Source organism: Myxine glutinosa, chromosome 13 (assembly GCF_964187855.1).
Source record: "Myxine glutinosa chromosome 13, kmMyxGlut1.1, whole genome shotgun sequence".
NCBI lineage: Eukaryota > Metazoa > Chordata > Myxini > Myxiniformes > Myxinidae > Myxine > Myxine glutinosa.
The window spans coordinates 61364661-61382604 of NC_136273.1; the positions used below are offsets into that span (position 1 = coordinate 61364661).

The 17944-nt window shown below is 45.8% G+C and overlaps 1 protein-coding gene across 2 annotated transcripts in view; it reads right to left on the reverse strand.

Annotated features, from left to right (window-relative positions):
• The window catches only part of LOC137438980 (P2Y purinoceptor 1-like), a 33323-nt gene extending 19129 nt beyond the window's left edge, over positions 1-14194 (reverse strand). The window contains exon 1 of one of the 2 annotated variants that reach the window (XM_068134502.2): positions 13763-14194. The gene's annotated coding sequence lies outside the window, so the exon portion shown is untranslated. The remainder of the gene's footprint in view (positions 1-13762) is intronic. The other variant, XM_068134503.2, reaches the window with a different exon arrangement.
• Between the last annotated feature and the right edge of the window lie 3750 nt (positions 14195-17944).

Here is a 17944-nt window from a genome sequence, read left to right on the forward strand (position 1 = left end):
TCTATTTGGCTTTACCAGTTGTGTTTCTTTCAACACCCTTTAAGGAACGTTCATATATTACGTCATAGACCTGGTTCGGGCAAATTAACACATTTGATGATTTGGGGGAACTGAAATTATGACAACAGGGTAATGATATATGACGGAGGGGGTGAATGCCTCCTGGATCATATATAATTGGTGTTGGCTTAACGGTTATGGTGGAAGGCTTGGGATCCTAGGGTCCTGAGTTTGAATCCCAGTCAGCTGTTGAATTAACACCAGGTGGGACCCAGCCTGTCATCCTTCCGAGGTTGGCAAAATGAGTACCAACTCACTGGGTCCTCTCTCAAGGAGGTTGGTGGCAGGATTTGCACTCCGGCCGCCGTAAAACACCTCATTCTGCAACACACACAGTGGTGTGTATCGGGAAGGTGCTGAGGTCACGTTGATAGTGTTGTACTAACTGACCAACATAAAGAATAAACCATATGGTGTCTCAATGCAATCTCTTCACTTCCATGGTGACAGACAGCTGAGAGACTTACAGTACTTCAAAATAATTTAATACTTACATTATTTGCTAACTGGTATTTCCACCCAGGTCATACTATCCTGTTCAACTAAAGTATCAAACAAGCCCGGCTACGCCGCTCTTAGACTTTCGGTTTTGCTTTTTCATACTGATCATATCAAGCGTTGTACTTGTCGAAATATGACATCATAATGAAGGCAACGATGACATCTTCACGAACATATATTATTTCGCATGGGGAGTACTTGACAATGAGCCTTCTTCCCATTTTTCCATTGAGCGGTTTCAGAGATATAGAGTAACTTTTTTCGAAGATGGCGTCCGTACCACGTGACCTTTGACGTCATAATTATGAATAAAAAATTCTACAAGTGGATGCGCATCCATGGTAAAATTTCGTATCAATCGGACCAACGGTTGCCGAGAAAATGTTTTTTTTTTAATGCAGACGCATGCACGTACACCATACGTATCCAACCGAATGCCTATCCCTGCTTTTCGCTTGGTGAGCGCAGGGTAATTACCATTCATTAAATGGGCAAATGAGCTGGCCAGATGGCTCAGAAACACACACACACCTCTTCTACCCCCGCTAATTTCGGTCCCCTTGTGTTTTATACCTCCCCCCCCCCCTCCCCCTCCCACGCCTCCTGCCCCCAAGCCCTCTCCCTCCCACACTTCTCCCTGCTCTCAAATGTTGTGGTTGTGTGCTTCCCCTTCTCTCCCCATCTTGTCTTCCGCTCCCTCTTTTTGTATATTTTGTTTGTCTGGTTGATTTGTTTGTGAAATAAATGTTAGTTCTTTCACGAGCCTCGATTCAGTATACAAAAAAAAAAGAAGAAGCTGTCTAGCCTTGGTTTGAATCCAGACCCAGCTATAAACAACTATTAGTTGGTGGACGTTAAAGATCCCACGGTATCCTTCACCATCACCGGCACCCTGAACACATTGAAAATTCCTGCCCTAACTACTGCTGGGAAGACAATGGCAAACCACCCAGTAAAACCGATGCCAAAAAAACTACATCAGCAGCAATGACGCTCTGTCACAGAGTAAGACAAATCAGAATGAGAAAATGGGCAAATCAATTAATTCACAAATCCAGAACTGACAAAGGAGCAAGTCTGTGGTGTCTAAACGAATGATCGCTCACGTTTTAAAAAGTTAAAATTGTTATAAAAGAACAAGATAGAAAAATTTGTTAAACATATCATTGGATCTTTATGTCAGGTGATGGACTTTTTGATCTCCCTCTTGTATTCTATTCCCGGAAGTCCAAAGTTTCATGAGAGTTTACATCCACGCAGTCACATCCCAGCATACGCCTATGCGCTCTGTAAATATTAGCCTGAGTTGACATGGTGAATGAATGGATTTGTAAGGTGACAGCAAACAATGAACAGTGAATGCATGAAAGAATAAATAAATAAATAAATAATAAAAATAGTAGAGCTTAAACGTTTTTATTAAGGCGACAGCTTAGGTTAGATGACAATAACTGATGAAAGTGAAACTCGAATGACACTCAGTGGAGCGCATACCTCCACCAGGTGAACAGTTTACGATTTGTATCTTACAGTAGACCAGAAAATCACAATACAGAATCACATTTAATCAAAATCATCCGTCCACAACTTTTTCAGATATCCTGCTATGTATCGTTTTTGGCCCGATCTCCCAATGGTGAAGAATCCCTTAAAAATTCTCGTAGCCGGATCAGAATCTGGATCTTCACCAAAATCTAATCATTTCGTCCTTGTCACATACGCTACATCTCTGCCAAATTTCGTCCGAATCCGTCCACAACTTTTTGAGATATATTGTTCACAGACGGACAAACAGACAGACAGACAGGGGTGAAAACATAACCTCCATCCACCTTTGGTGGCGGAGATAACAATTCTCTGATCCGGATGCAGACTCGGATCTTCACCAAAATCGAATCAATTAGTCCGCGTCAAACAACCAACCTATCCACCAGGTTTCGTGCGAATCCGTCCTTAACTTTTTGAAATATCATGCGATATATCGTTTTTCGCCCAATCTCTCAATGGTGAAGAATCACTTTAAATTCTCGCATCCGGATCCAGACTCGCATTTTCACCAAAATCGAATAGATTCGTTCTGGAATTCGATTCCAACAATTCGATTCCAACATTGGTGGACATGTTGGGTCCACCAAAGTGGTCCACCACAGATCCCCCGACCAAAATGGTGGACCCAACATGTCCACCAAGTTTCGTCCGAATCAGTCGACAACATTTTTAGATATCCCACAGACAGACAAACGGGGATGAAAACATAACCTGCAGCTTTGGTAGTGGAGGTATCGCGTGATCTTGCCATGGCTACCATCTCTTATCTTCCCCCATCCAAAACCGTGAACTTTTCCACCCCCGTTAATTCACCCCAGATCCACTTTTTCGAAATTCCGACTTCTGTGCTGGAAGTCCTAGCTGTGTCCATGTGTTGTATACCTCTCCCACCCCACCCCCCTCCCCTTCCCGTGCCTCCTCCCCCCAAGCTCTCTCCCTCCCACAGATCTCCCGATGTCCCTGCTCTCAAATGTTGTACTTGTGTGCTTCCCTCTCTCTCCCCATCTTGTCTCCCGCTCCCTTTATCTTATGTTGTATGTGTCAGTTTGTGTTTTTGTGATTAATGTTAGCTCTTACACGATCCTTGTATACAAAAAAAAAAAAAAAAAAAATCTTTCCACTGCACAAGGTGAACCACACCGTGCCAAATTCCGCTGCAAGTAGGAGCACAAAATTATTCTCCTTCAGTGTGCCATGTTTCAGTTTGCCTAATCAACAGTTCTTTTTTGAATAGTTTGCCATCTTTTTTTGCAAACAGTGCGATTCCGAGAGAAACTGGACTAACGGTCATGATACCGGGCTGTTGTCTGCAGTGCAGCCTTCAGCTGGATTTATCTCGTGCCTTTGTCACTCGGCAACCGACTACACTTCGGTCGGAAGGTGAACATTGGCCCGGTTGGCATTCTTTAGCAAGCAGTGCCTCACGACACTGTGATGTTAGCTTCAAATCCCACAAGCTATGTTGTTTCATTCAACATGTTCCATTGTTCATACTCGTCTTTCATGCAACGTAGGTGGACGCCCCTCAATGAACCCTAAATATGACAGAATGACAAAGTGACACAAACGATAACCTTATTACGTAACAAGACCCAATCATGAAGAGTTTAAAGTACAAGGCACTCCATCATCGATTACTGTTTCGTACTTTTACTGCTTGTCATCTACAGTGCCTACAGAAAGTATTCACACCCCTTGACTTTTTCTACCAAAATCATGACTTCACTCGAACCACTCTGTAGGTGTGTGGGATAAAATAGGAATATTTTCCCACAGTACTGCGCTGCCAGGCTAGATTAATACCATACAGTGCCTTCAGAAAGTATTCACACCCCTTGACTTTTTCTACCAAAATCATGACTTCACTCGAACCACTCTGTAGGTGTGTGGGATAAAATAGGAATATTTTCCCACAGTACTGCGCTGCCAGGCTAGATTAATACCATACAGTGCCTTCAGAAAGTATTCACACCCCTTGACTTTTTCACATTTTGTTGTGTTACAGCCTGAATTTAAAATGGATTCAATTAAGTTTTTTTTTGTCACTAATCTACACACAATACCCCATAATGCCAAAATGGAATTTTCCTTTTACCGATTCTTACAAAATAATTTAAAATGAAACACAGAAATATCGAATTTACATAAGTATTCAGCCCCCTGAATCAATACTTCGTAGAAGCACCTTCGGCAGCGATTACAGCTTCGAGTATTCTTGTGTATGTCTGTATCAGCTTTGCACATCTGGATATGGGGAGTTTCTCCTGTTGTTCCTTGAAGATTTGCTCAAGCTCTGTCAAGTTGGATGGGGAGCGTCAGTAAACAGCAATCGTTAAGTCTTTCCACAGACGCTCAATGGGATTCAAGTCTGGGCTTTGCTGGGCCACTCAAGGACTTTCACGTTCTTGTTCTGAAGCAATGCCAGTGTTGTTTTGCTGTATGCTTGGGGTCATTGTCCTGTTGGAACATAAATATTCGCCACTGTCTAAGGTCTTTTGCACTCTGAAGCAGGTTCTCCTCAAGGATTTACCTGTATTTGGCTCCATTCATTGTTCCCTCTATCCTTACAAGTCTCCCAGTCCCTGCCACAGAAAAACATCCCCATAGCATGATGGATTGGTGTTAGATGGGTGATGAGCTGTGCTCGGTTTCCGCCAGATGTAGCGTTTTGCATTCAGGTCAAAGAGTTATTTTTTCGTCTCACCAGACCACAGAATATTTTGCCTCATGCTCTCAGAATCTTTCACGTGCCTTTTTGCAAACTCCAGGTGTGCTGTCATGTGCCTTTTTCTCAGGAGTGGCTTCTGTCTGGTCACTCTCCCATAAAGCCAGGATTTGTGAAGTGCTGCAGAGACTGTTATCCTTCCAGAAGGTTCGCCCATTTCAGTCAAATAACTCTTTAGTTCTGTCCGAGTGGGCATTGGGTTCTTGATCACCTCCCTGACCAAGGTCCTTCTTGCCTGGTTGCTCATATGGCCACCTCGAGGAAGAGTCTGGGTAGTTCCATATTCTTTCCATTTCCTAATGATGGAGCTCACTGTGCTCCTGGGAACTTTTAACAGTCCAGAAATTGTTTTAAACCCTTCCCCAGATCTATGCCTCTTCACAATTCTATCTCAGAGTTCTACCGACAGTTCCTTGGACTTCATTGTGGAGTTTTTGTTCTGACCTACATTGTCAACTGTCAACCTGCATTGTCAACATTGTCAACCCCTTACGAATTATATAGAAAGGTGTGTTTCTTTCAAAATCACGTCCAATCAATTGAATTAGCCACAGGTGGACTCTAATCAATGGTAGAGACATCCCAAGGATGATCAAAGGAAATTAGACGCACCTGAGCTCAATTTGGAGTGTCATAGCAAAGGGGTTGAATATACTTATTGACTCGAGATATTTCAGCTTTTCATTTTTAATTATATTGTGAAAATTTGTAAAAAATCTAATTCCACTTTGACATTATGGGGTATTGTGTGTAGATTAGTGACCAAAAAATCTCAATTTAATCCATTTTAAATTCAGACTGCAACACAACAAAATGTGAAAAGGTCAAGGGGTGTGAATACTTTCTGAAGGCACTGTATGGTATTAATCTAGCCTGGCAGCGCAGTACTGTGGGAAAATATTCATATTTTATCCCACATACCTACAGAGTGGTTCGAGTGAAGTCATGATTTTGGTAATAGTCTGGTTAGATGAACCATGTTGTCTCCCATATCAGCACAGATATGATGTGTCACTTGTCCGCTGGATGACTATACCTTATACGAGTATATGCCTCGAGCTGTGCCCGTGTGTACACAGTGTTCATGACTTCAGTTCCACATTTGGATAGTGAAATAATATGTGGTTTTTAACTAAGGAGCAGGTTCGATTTCATAAGGTTGATCGAACGTCCACATCATGGTTCCATGATGCCATCATTTCATGGGACAGTGCACACTCACTTATCAGATCAAAATGGTCTTGTTAATTACGGTGTTAGCAAATCTTTTTATTTTCAGACTATGTAGAGTGACATCCACAAGTATCAGTTGAGTGAACACACCTTCAGAACATCGATGGAGTGAACACACCTTCAGAACATCGATGGAGTGAACACCATTCAAAATGTTGGACCTATCGCTATCCGTGTTTGGATCTTTTCAAACACAGGAATAAACCAGATGGTATTTTTCTTTGATCCAATATGGCTGCCAGACCACGTGAGCGATGACATCATAAATTTATATTCTTTAATATAATTGTTGCATAGATGTCGCTCAATACCTTTCAAACTGATCAGACCAAGCGTTGTCCCTGTCGAATTATGACGTCATAATTATGGCACCAATGACGTCATTGTTAACAACACCTATTCCCCATATGGAGTTCTTTACAATGAGCCATGTTTCAATTTTTTCCATGCAGCAGTTTTGAGATATAGTGGTGCAACATTTTTCGGTTTTTCCAAGATGGCGCCTGTACCACATGACCTATGACGTCATGATTATCATTAAAATATTCTAAAGCAGGAGGCGCTCCTATGTTGAAAATTTCGTGTCTATCAGACCAACGGTTGCTGAAAAAAATTAATGATGATCGGATGGATAAGTGTTGTATTTGTCGAATTATGACGTCATAACGAAGGCACCGATGACAATTTTTTTTGTACACAAGATCGAGGCTCGTGAAAGAGCTAACATTAATCACACAAAAAGACAAACCGACACACAAAACCGACACACAAAACACAAAAAACAAGGGGAGTGGCAGACAAGATGGGGAGAGAGGGGGAAGGACACAAAAGAGAGGGGGAAGAGGGGGAAGGACAGAAACACAACATTTGAGAGCAGGGACATCGGGAGGAATTGGGGGGAGGTGGGAGAGGAATAAAACAAATGAACACTGCAAGGACTCTGGGGTGAATTACCGGGGGTAGAAAAGATCAAGGTTTTCGATGGGGGAAGATAAGAGATGGTGGTGAACAGCTGTTTTAAAGACCTGGAGGGAGGAGTGGGATTGAAGGGAGTGGGGGAGTTTGTTCCAGAGGCGGGACAAAAGGGGAATGAAAGAGTGAAGGTGAGCAGAGAGCCTAGACTTTGGCAGTTTAACCATAAGAGGGTTGCAGGCAGATCTTGTGCGACCTGAAGGAATATTGGGGGGGACAGAGCACAGAGAGAGCTGGGGGAGCAAGGCCGGAGAGGAGTCGGTAGAAGACAGAAAGACCACCAACCTGCCTGCGGTGAGTGAGTGAAAGGCCCTCGGTGTTGACTACATCGCAGGAGATTCCAATGATTCTGAAAGCTTTGGCCTCAACAGCGTGAAGCCGGGCAAGGTGTGTGGCAGGAGCACCAGCCCAGAGGGGGGAACAGTATTCCATTGAGCTGCGGATGAAAGCCTTGTATGTGGTGAGGAGCTCAGGTGTGCCAAGGAAGGACTTCGCACGACGGAGGATGCCCAGTCGGCGACTGGCTTTGGAGGCCAGCTTGGAAATGTGGTTTTCCCAAGAAAGATCATGGCAGATAGTGAGACCCAAAAGCTTGAGCGACAGAACTTCTTGGAGAGGATTGTTGAGAAAGTAGATGGGAGGGTTGTCCAGTCGGTCCTTTCGGAGAGACATTGTAAGAGTGTGAGATTTGTCAGGATTGAAAGACATGTTCCACTTGTTTGACCAGTCTGTGATTTTGTCCAGGTCTGCAGAGAGTGAGGAGGCTGCAGACTGCCGATCTGAGGGATGAGGAATGGAGCGACAGAGAGTAGAGTCGTCAGCAAAGAGATAGAGAGGATTTTCAAGAGAGTCAGAGAGATCATTGATGAAGACCAGAAAAAGCACAGGGCCCAGAACACTACCTTGGGGAACTCCAGCCTGAACAGGAAGAGGAGATGAGAGAAACCCATTCAGGGCCACACGTTGACTATGACCAGAGAGGAAGTCCGCCAGCCATGCGTGGAGATTTCCATGGATACCAAAGGAGGAGAGTTTGGTGAGCAGAGCAGGGTGCCAGACCGTATCGAAGGCACGTGAAATGTCAAGGGAGACAGCTCTAATTTCCTGTTTGGCGTTGAGGACCTCCATCCATTGTTGAGAAAGCAGAAGCAGCATGTCCAGAGTAGAGTGACCAGGTCTGAAACCAAATTGATGATCAGAGATCAAGCCATTGGAGAAGAGGAAAGATTTAATATCTGAAGCAATGATGGATTCCATGACTTTGCTGATAATTGGGAGAAGGCTGATTGGTCTGTAGTTGCTGGGATCTGTTTTTGCACCTTTTTTGTGCAAAGCGGTGATGTTGGCTGATTTCCAAGCAGATGGCAGATGACCTTGAGCAAAAGAGAGGGTGAAGAGAACAGAAAGAGGGAGTGAAAGAGCAGAAGAACATGATTTTAGGACCCGTGGGCTGATGCCGTCAGGACCAGTTGCAGAATCAGAATCGAGGGTTGACAGAAACTTTTCCACCTTGTCAGGAGGAAAGGACACAGAGTCCAGGAGCAGCTGGGTACGACTGGGTACGGTGGGTACAGAGAGGTTGGGTTTGGGACACAAGATTTAGAGGCAAACACAGAGTTGAGGCATTCAGCTTTTTCACGTGCGGAGTCAGCTGTTAAGCCGTTTGAGGTGAGGGAGGAGATGGAGGGGGAACAAACACCAGAAACAGATTTGACCAGACGCCACCAGGATTTGGAAGAGGGAGACAGATAAGAGAGTTCGGTCTTGAGAATGGTGAGATATTGTTTCCTGGCTCTCCTGAGGGTGGACACACACTTGTTTCGGGCTTTGTGAAAGGAAATGAGATTTCCTTCCGTTGGATTTGCTTTCCAGGAGACGAAAGCAAGTTGTTTCAGGGCAACAGCCTCACCACAAGATTCCGTGTACCATGGACGGGAGGAAGGGTATGACAACTGAAGACGAGATGGTATAAATCTGTGCATGAGAGAGAGCAATTTACTTTGAAAGAATTCCCAGGATGAGTTGATGTCAGAGGCCGTAGAGATGGGAGACCAGTCCAGATGATTGATGGCTGCTTGAAGACCGTGCCAGTTGGCCTGATTGAAATGCCAGACTCGTCGACGCTGAGGAGGCTCTCTGAGAATGGTCAGAGAGATGTCCACTTTGACAAGCACATGATCAGCTGAGCCGATTGGAGCAGAAGAAGAGCAGCAGACATTTTCAGGGAAGTTTGTTATAACCAAATCCAGAAGAGAAGATGCTCCGTTGACTGAGATCCGGGTCGGGAAATTGACAGATTGTGTCAGTCCCAGTGAGTCGCAGAAGTCCTTTGCTGAAGAGCCATGGCTGGTGAGAGAGGTACCCACACCCAGCCAACTGGCATGGTGACAATTGAAATCACCACATATGAGGAAGAGAGAGTTGGGATGGGTAGATAGAAGTTGGTCCATATTTTCAGACAGTGAGATGTAGATGGAGTCATCGCTGTTTGGTGGACGGTACAACACACATATGAACAAAAGGTGGGAGCGAAGGGGAAGCCGTAGCCAAAGGTATTCCTGGGGGTGAGGTGGAGAGAGGGCAGTGGAGGGCGAGTGAGGAAGAGAGTTTTTTATAAAGATAGCAACCCCACCTCCAGGACGAGGCTCAGGTCTATCATACCGGAGGAGTGAGCAACCTGGGAGAGATACCAAGGCATCAGAGACATCATGAAGGAGGAAAGTTTCTGTTAAGCAGATCACATCTGGTTTGTCAGAAGCAACCTGTATGGAGAGGTCAGTCAAGTTTGAGCGAAGGCCCCGGATGTTTGAGGTCCATACCGTTAATGAAGAGGAAGGGGGAGCATCGGGTCCAGAACAGGGGGGGGAGGGGTAGGGTAAGATGTGGAAGAGGAGGAAGAGGTAGGGAGAGCTGTTGAAGGTGTGTCAGAGATTTCAGAGATTTCAGAATAGCTTGGAGAAAGGGAAGAATGGGGCGGACAAAAGGTTTGATGGAGATTGGGTGAGGCACAGTGAGGTGTTATTTGAGGAGGGGGAAGAGCGAGGCAGAAGGTTTGGGGAGATGAAGGTGAAAGTTGGAAGGGGGAAGAAGCAGGGAGGATGCTTTGAGGAGGAGGGGTGAGAGGGGAGTCTAGGAGGGGAGGAGCGAGGGAGAGTCTCGGAGGGGAGGGGTGTGGGGGGAGTTTAGGAGGGAGGGGAGGGAAGGGGCAAGGGGGGAGATTTGAAAGGGATGGGTGATGGGGAGGATTTGGAGGGGAGGGGTGAGATTGGATTTTGAAAAGTGTACGATTCATGGGAAACGAACATTTTTTGCAAAATGAGTTTGAGACCTTCGAGTCAAAAATACGTTTGAGGACACTGGAGGAGGGGTGGAGTTCTGGATAGTTTAGGGAATGTAGAAAGGAGGAACTGTAAGAGATGGTATAATATATATTTTTTGGAATGAATAGATTTGGTGAGCAAGACGAAAGCATCCTTTTGTAGGAAAAGAAGAAAAGGGTGTTATAATATATGAGAGAAAATAGTTGTTCAGGGGAGAGATTATACATTTCTAACCGCGTGATCGCGAACGAAGAACGAACGAACAAAAAGAACAACAAATAAACGAATAAGACCTGGGAAGGAAATATTTTTGGGGTTTTTTTTTTTTTTTTTGGAAGTACAGATATTAAACAAGGAGGTACGGGGTGAACGACTGGTACGAAACAGAGAACGAAAATAATTTCAGCGCATTCGACGAATCGCTGAGAGAAAAACGAAACCACAAGGTCGGAGACGGTACGGTAGTCTAAGCCTACGAGTACTAGGCCGCAGAATACTCGATACCATTAACCGACGATTGTGTATACATGTACGAAAAATTAGCACCGAAAATTTTCCAAAAGATACGCTATAGGTACATACACCGAAAGATAGATACAGTCTCGACAAAAACACGATTGTGATAGATCACTTAGCTTCGAGAGCGTGAGCGCATGGAGCAGCTTCGAAAAGACGTGACCTCGCCGTGATCTCGCGAGATCTCCATCTCAACATCATCATTAACGTATCTTATTCCACATGGGGAGTAGTTGTCAATGAGCCAGGTCTCAATTTTTTCCATGGAGTGGTTTCAGAGATTTAGAGGTGCGAAGTTTTTCCAAGATGCCGCCTGTAACACGTGATCGATGATGTCATAATATTTATAAATTAAAATATTCTACAGGATGAGGCCCTCTTATGGTGAAAATTTCATGTCAATCGGACCAACGGTTGCCAAGAAAATGAATTTTTTTAATGCAAACACGTACGTCACACGGCACACACACGGCATACGGCACACGGCATACGGCACACGGCACACACACATGGCATACGGCACACACACGGCACACGGCACACAGCACACACACGGCACACGACACACACACGGCACACACGACACACACGGCACACACAAGGAACACAGCACACACACGGCACACGGCACACACACGGCATATGGCACACACACATGGCATACGGCACACACACGGCACACACGGCACACACACGGCACACACGACACGGCACACACAAGGCACACGGCACACGGCACACACACGGCACATGGCACACACACACGGCACACACGACACGGCACACACAAGGCACACGGCACACGGCACACACACGGCACATGGCACACACACACGGCACACACACGGCACATGGCACACACACACGGCATACGGCACACGGCACACACACATGGCATACGGCACACACACGGCACACGGCACACAGCACACACACGGCACACAGCACACACACGGCACACACACGGCACACACACGGCACACACACGGCATATGGCACACACACATGGCATACGGCACACATACGGCACACATCACACACGGCACACACGACACGGCACACACAAGGCACACGGCACACACACACGGCACACAGCACACACACGACACACACACGGCACATGGCACACACGGCACACATCACACACACGGCACACGGCACACACACGCATTTGAATGCTTACCCCCGTTTTCGCTTCGTGAGCGCAGGGTAACAATAAACGTCACTCGGTAGAGCGCATACCTCCACCAGGTTGAACAGTTTACATTTTGTATACCACTGATAGACCGGATCTGGATTCGGACCTGAACCGAAATGGAATCGGCTTGTTCTTGTCACTTGCCCAACTAATCCACTCAGTTTTGTCATAAATCGGCCACAACATTTTGAAATATCATGTTATATCTTTTATATCCCAATCACTCAATGGTGAAGAATGACTAAAAATGATCGTATCTGGATCCACATTCGGATCTTCACCAAATATGATTATATTCGTCCTTGTCCCACAAACAACATCTCCACCAAGTTTTGTAATAATCCGTCGATAATTTTTGAGATATCGTGCGATGTGTCAGTTTGAGCCCCATAACTCAATGAGTCAATGGTGAAGAATGACTTAAAATTTCTCTGATCCGGATCCAGATCCGAATCTTCACCAAAACTGAACCAATTGTTCCTTGTCAGACACCCAGCCCGTCCACTACGTTTTGTCCAAATTAGTCCACAACCTTTTGAGATATCCTGTTTACAAACAGACAAATAAACAGGGGTGTAAACATAACCTCCAACCTTCGGTGCGCATACACCTATAGCCATAAAGGTGACAAACCTGATGATATAGGTTCATCACTAAACTTTGGTTACACGTGGTTTAAGCTTGGCAAAGGTTAAGAGCATGTTTATCCAAAGTTTTAATATTTACACATTCCTGAGGACACTTCCTTTATACATGACAACCATCCGTGGGGCTCTGTCTTCCAGTTGGAAAACCATCAGGATTTGTATTAAAAATAGGGAGACAATAGAACCCCTTTTGGGACATCCTGTTCACCAACAGACATACAGACAAGGATGAAGACATAACCCCTGTCCACATTCGCCGGGGGAGGTAAAAAGAGAGGACCAATGGCAGGTAATGATACGTGATTCACTGAGATGACAGCAGGTATTGATGTTTGGACTTTCATGTTGCCAGAATTCCTGAAGTTTCTGTGTCATGCGAATGTGCAGATAATTATGGTGGTTCAATTTACCATTGATGTTGAAGTTGCCTTATCAAAAGATGTCAGCTCGTCAAAAACCAAGCGGAGTTGTGGATTTAACAACAGCAACAAGGACAACATTTCTAACAGCAGTAACATTAAATACATTTACACTTTATTTATATGGTGTGCACATCAAAGTTGCACAATAACTTTATGGGCACCCTCTATATAGTCAGAAAAACAATCCTTCACACACACACACACACACACACACACACACACACACACACACACACACACACACACACACACACACACACACACACATATATATATATACACACACGTATACATGTATTATATATATACACATACATACCCGAACACACGCGCACACGCACACACACACACACACACACACACACACACACACATATATATATATACACACACGTATACATGTATTATATATATACACATACATACCCGAACACACACGCACACACGCACGCACACACACACACACACACACACACACACACACACACACACACACACACACACACACACATATATATATATACACACACGTATACATGTATTATATATATATACATACATACCCGAACACACACACACGTGTATATATATATATATACTCCGAGGGTTTATAGGTATACCTGTTGCACACCTGTTGTCTCCAAACAGTGGTGTCCACATTCGGGATGGGGAGCCGAGCAATGCTGTTTTTAGATATAAACTGGAACGCTGACTCCGTCGATGTATTTTAAGTCCGCACCAAGACAGATTACGAGACCCAGGCGGACACGGCGAGGTCGCGTTTAGTGGACAGGCACCTGGACCGAGTACACGTTGCCTCCAGGTGCGCCGAACACGTTCAGTGACTTCGTCGGGAAGACCTTCCGTCGCTTTAGATTGTTACTTTGGAAAGATCATTTTATTCCCGGCGGTCGCCGCTCACTTCCCGAAACGATCCCGTGGAATTACTGTAAGATCCTTTCCTCTGATGTACACTCATCCCGAGAGCGCAGCGGCTCGTAAAGTCCTCTCGACGTTGAACTCGTGCCCCGTGTCTTCCTCTTCCTCCACTCACACCCCCATCCCCACACCCGCCACGCTCGCGCTCCCATCGCCTTGAAAGGGGTAGCATATAGACATTATGGATCAGAGAGTACCAAGGGAGAAACGTACGCGAACCCGAGATGTTGGGGGTCTGGGTGCGGGTCACGTGATTTATTGTTATGAATGAGTTGTGAAGGCAAATCGACCTAAGAGCGCAAATTATTCTTTCATTGGATGAAAATAAAGTCAATGCGATGACATTAACGCCAGGTGGGGTTGACCCAGCCTGTCATCCTTCCGAGGTCGGCAAAATGAGTACCACATAACTGGTTATAGAGAGGCATCAGCAGCAGACGCGCCCACAGAAAAATGATGCAACCATCAGCCGGGTGGCGGCACACGAAGCACCCACCAGTACCATGACAAAATTCCATTCAAATTCATTGCGGTTTTTACAAGAAACCCTTTTTATGCTCCACACATAACGATTGTCCCCCCCCTCCACTCACTCTTTTATTTCTTCGAAACTTCATTCCACACTCCCACCAGCACGATGACAAAATTCCATTCAAATTCATTGCGGTTTTTACAAGAAACCCTTTTTATGCTCCACACATAACGATTGCCCCCCCCCCCCCCTCTCCACTCACTCTTTTATTTCTTCGAAACTTCATTCCAACTTCATTCTACGCTCCTATCTCTCGCTCCTATCTCTCTCCCATTATCCTCCACTGGTGTGACTCGGCGCGCTACGCGCGCCTCACCACACGTCGTTTCAGAGGGATAGGCATCTTTGACCATTTCGGTGTCTTTTGGGTCTTTAGTGTATTTTGGGTCTTCAGGGTCTTTTGGGTCTTCATTGTGTTTGGGGTCTTCAGGGCCATTTGGGTCTACAGAGTCGTTTGGATCCTCTGGGCCTTTAAGGATATTTTGGGTCTTTGGGGTGTTTTGGGTCTTCGGGGTCTTCAAGGGCTTTTAGGTCTTAAGGGTCTTTTGCTTCCTCTGGGTCTTCAAGGGTCTTTGGGGTATTTTGGTTATTCAGGGTATTTAAGGGTCTTTTGGGTATAAAGGGTCTTTAAGTTTATTTTGGGTCTTCATGTTCTTTTGGGTCTTCCAGGTATTTTGGGTCTTCATGGTGTTATGGGTCTTTGGGGGTATTTTTGAGTCTTCAGGTTATATTGGGTCTTCAATGTGTTTTGGGTCTTCAGGGTCTTTTGGGTCTTCAGGGTGTTTTGGTCTTCGGGGTGTTTTGGGTCTTCAGGGTTTTTGGGTCTTCAGAGTGTTGGAACGCTGACTCTGTAGACATCTCCCCAAGTCTACAGAGTCGTTTGGATCCTCTGGGCCTTTAAGGATATTTTGGGTATTTGGGGTGTTTTGGGTCTTCGGGGTCTTCAGGGGCTTTTAGGTCTTAATGGTCTTTTGGTTCCTCTGGGTCTTTAAGGGTCTTTGGGGTATTTTGGTTATTCAGGGTATTTAAGGGTATTTTGGGTATAAAGGGTCTTTAAGGGTCTTTGGGGTATTCAGGATATTTAAGGGTATTTTGGGTATGAAGGGTCTTTAAGGGTCTTTGGGGTATTTTGGGTCTTCAGGTTCTTTTGCGTCTTCCAGGTATTTTGGGTCTTCATGGTGTTATGGGTCTTTGGGGGTATTTTGGGGTCTTTGGGTTCTATTGGGTCTTCAAGGTGTTTTGGGTCTTCAGGGTCTTTTGGGTCTTCAGTATGTTTTTCCATCCACATTCTCTCCCCACATTTCCCACACTCCCCAATCCCCATTCTCTCCCCACATTTCCCACACTCCTCAATCAACCCCCATTCTCTCCCCACATTTCCCACACTCCCCAATCCCCATTCTCTCTCCACGTATCCCACACTCCCCAAACCCCTGCATTCTCTCCACACATTTGCCACACTCCCCAATCCCCATTCTCTCCCCACATATCCCACACTCCCCAATCCCCTGCATTCTCTCCACACATTTGCCACACTCCCCAATCCCCATTCTCTCCCCAAGTATCCAACACTCCCCAATCCGCTGCATTGTCTCACCATATTTCCCATACTCCCCAACCTGCATTCTCTCCCCACGTATCCCACACTCCCCAATCCCCTGCATTCTCTCCACACATTTGCCACACTTCCCAATCCCCATTCTCTCCCCACATTTCCCACACACCCAATCAATCCCCATTCTTTCCCCACATTTCCCACACCAGCCAATCAACCCACATTTCCCACAACTCCCAATCAATCCCCTTTCTCCCCCCATATTTCCTACACTCCCCAATCAACCCCCATTCTCCCCCCACAATTTCCACACTCCACAATCAATCCCCTTTCTCTCCCCATATTTCCCACACTCCCCAATCAATACAATTTCTCTCCGCACACTCCCCAATGAATCCCCATTCTTCCCCCACATTTCCCACACTCACCAATCCCCATTCTCTCCCCATATTCCCCATACTCCTCAAGCAATCCCCATTCTCTCCCCACATTTCCCACTCTCACCAATCCCCATTCTTTCGCCATATTTCCCACACTCCCCAATCAATCCCCTTTCTCTCCCCATATTTCCCACACTCCCCAATCAATCCCCTTTCTATCCCCACACTCCCCAATGAATCCCCATTCTTCCCCCACATTTCCCACTCTCACCGATCCCCATTCTCTCCCCATATTTCCCACACTCCCCAATCATTCCCCTTTCTCTCCCCACACTCCCCAATGAATCCCCATTCTCTCCCCACATTTCCCACACTCACCAATCCCCATTCTCTCCCCATATTCCCCACACTCCTCAAGCAATCCCCATTCTCTCCCCACATTTCCCACTCTCACCAATCCCCATTCTCTCGCCATATTTCTCACACTCCCTAATCAATCCCCACCCCCCCCCCCACATTTCCCACACTCCCCAATCAATCCACGTTCTCTCCCCATATTTCCCACACTCCCTAATCAATCCCCATTCCGCCCCCCCCCCCCACATTTCCCACACTCCCCAATCAATCCCCTTTCTCTCCCCATATTTCCCGCACTCCCTAATCAATCCCCATCCCCCCCCCCCTACATTTCCCACACTCCCTAATCAATCCACTTTCTCTCCCCATATTTTCCACACTCCCGAATCAATCCCCATTCCCCCCCCCCCCCAACATTTCCCACACTCCCCAATCAATCCCCTTTCTCTCCCCATATTTCCCACACTCCCAAATCAATCCCCACCCCCCCCCCACATTTCCCACACTCCCCAATCAATCCCCTTTCTCTCTCCATATTTCCCACACTCCCTAATCAATCCCCACCCCCCCCCTCCCCACATTTCTCACACTCCCCAATCAAGCCGCTTTCTCTCCCCCTATTTCCCACACTCCCCTACCCTTTTCTTCTTTTGCTCAACAATTACATTTTCTTACTTCTCCTTTTTTCAACCCCACAACCCCTCCCACTCTTCCCTCCCAAACCCTTGTGGGAAAATAATGAAATAATCCTCTAATAACAATTATTCCTTTAAACAGAAACGAATAAATCAGAAAAGTCGGAAAGAAGTTTGAGTTCCATCGTCGAGCATCTCCTGCAGTACCTGATGACGTCATTCTGATCTATCACCTCCCATTCATTGTATTTTAGAACAAGAACCTGTTTGTAAGGAAGAGGTGTGTGTCGGAAACCACACAACAATTACACCCACGATTGAGTTTCATGGAATTAACGTGGAACAAAGTGCAGGTGACCAAAAAAACATGGTATACCGACTTTACCTCGAACAACTTGCTCCAT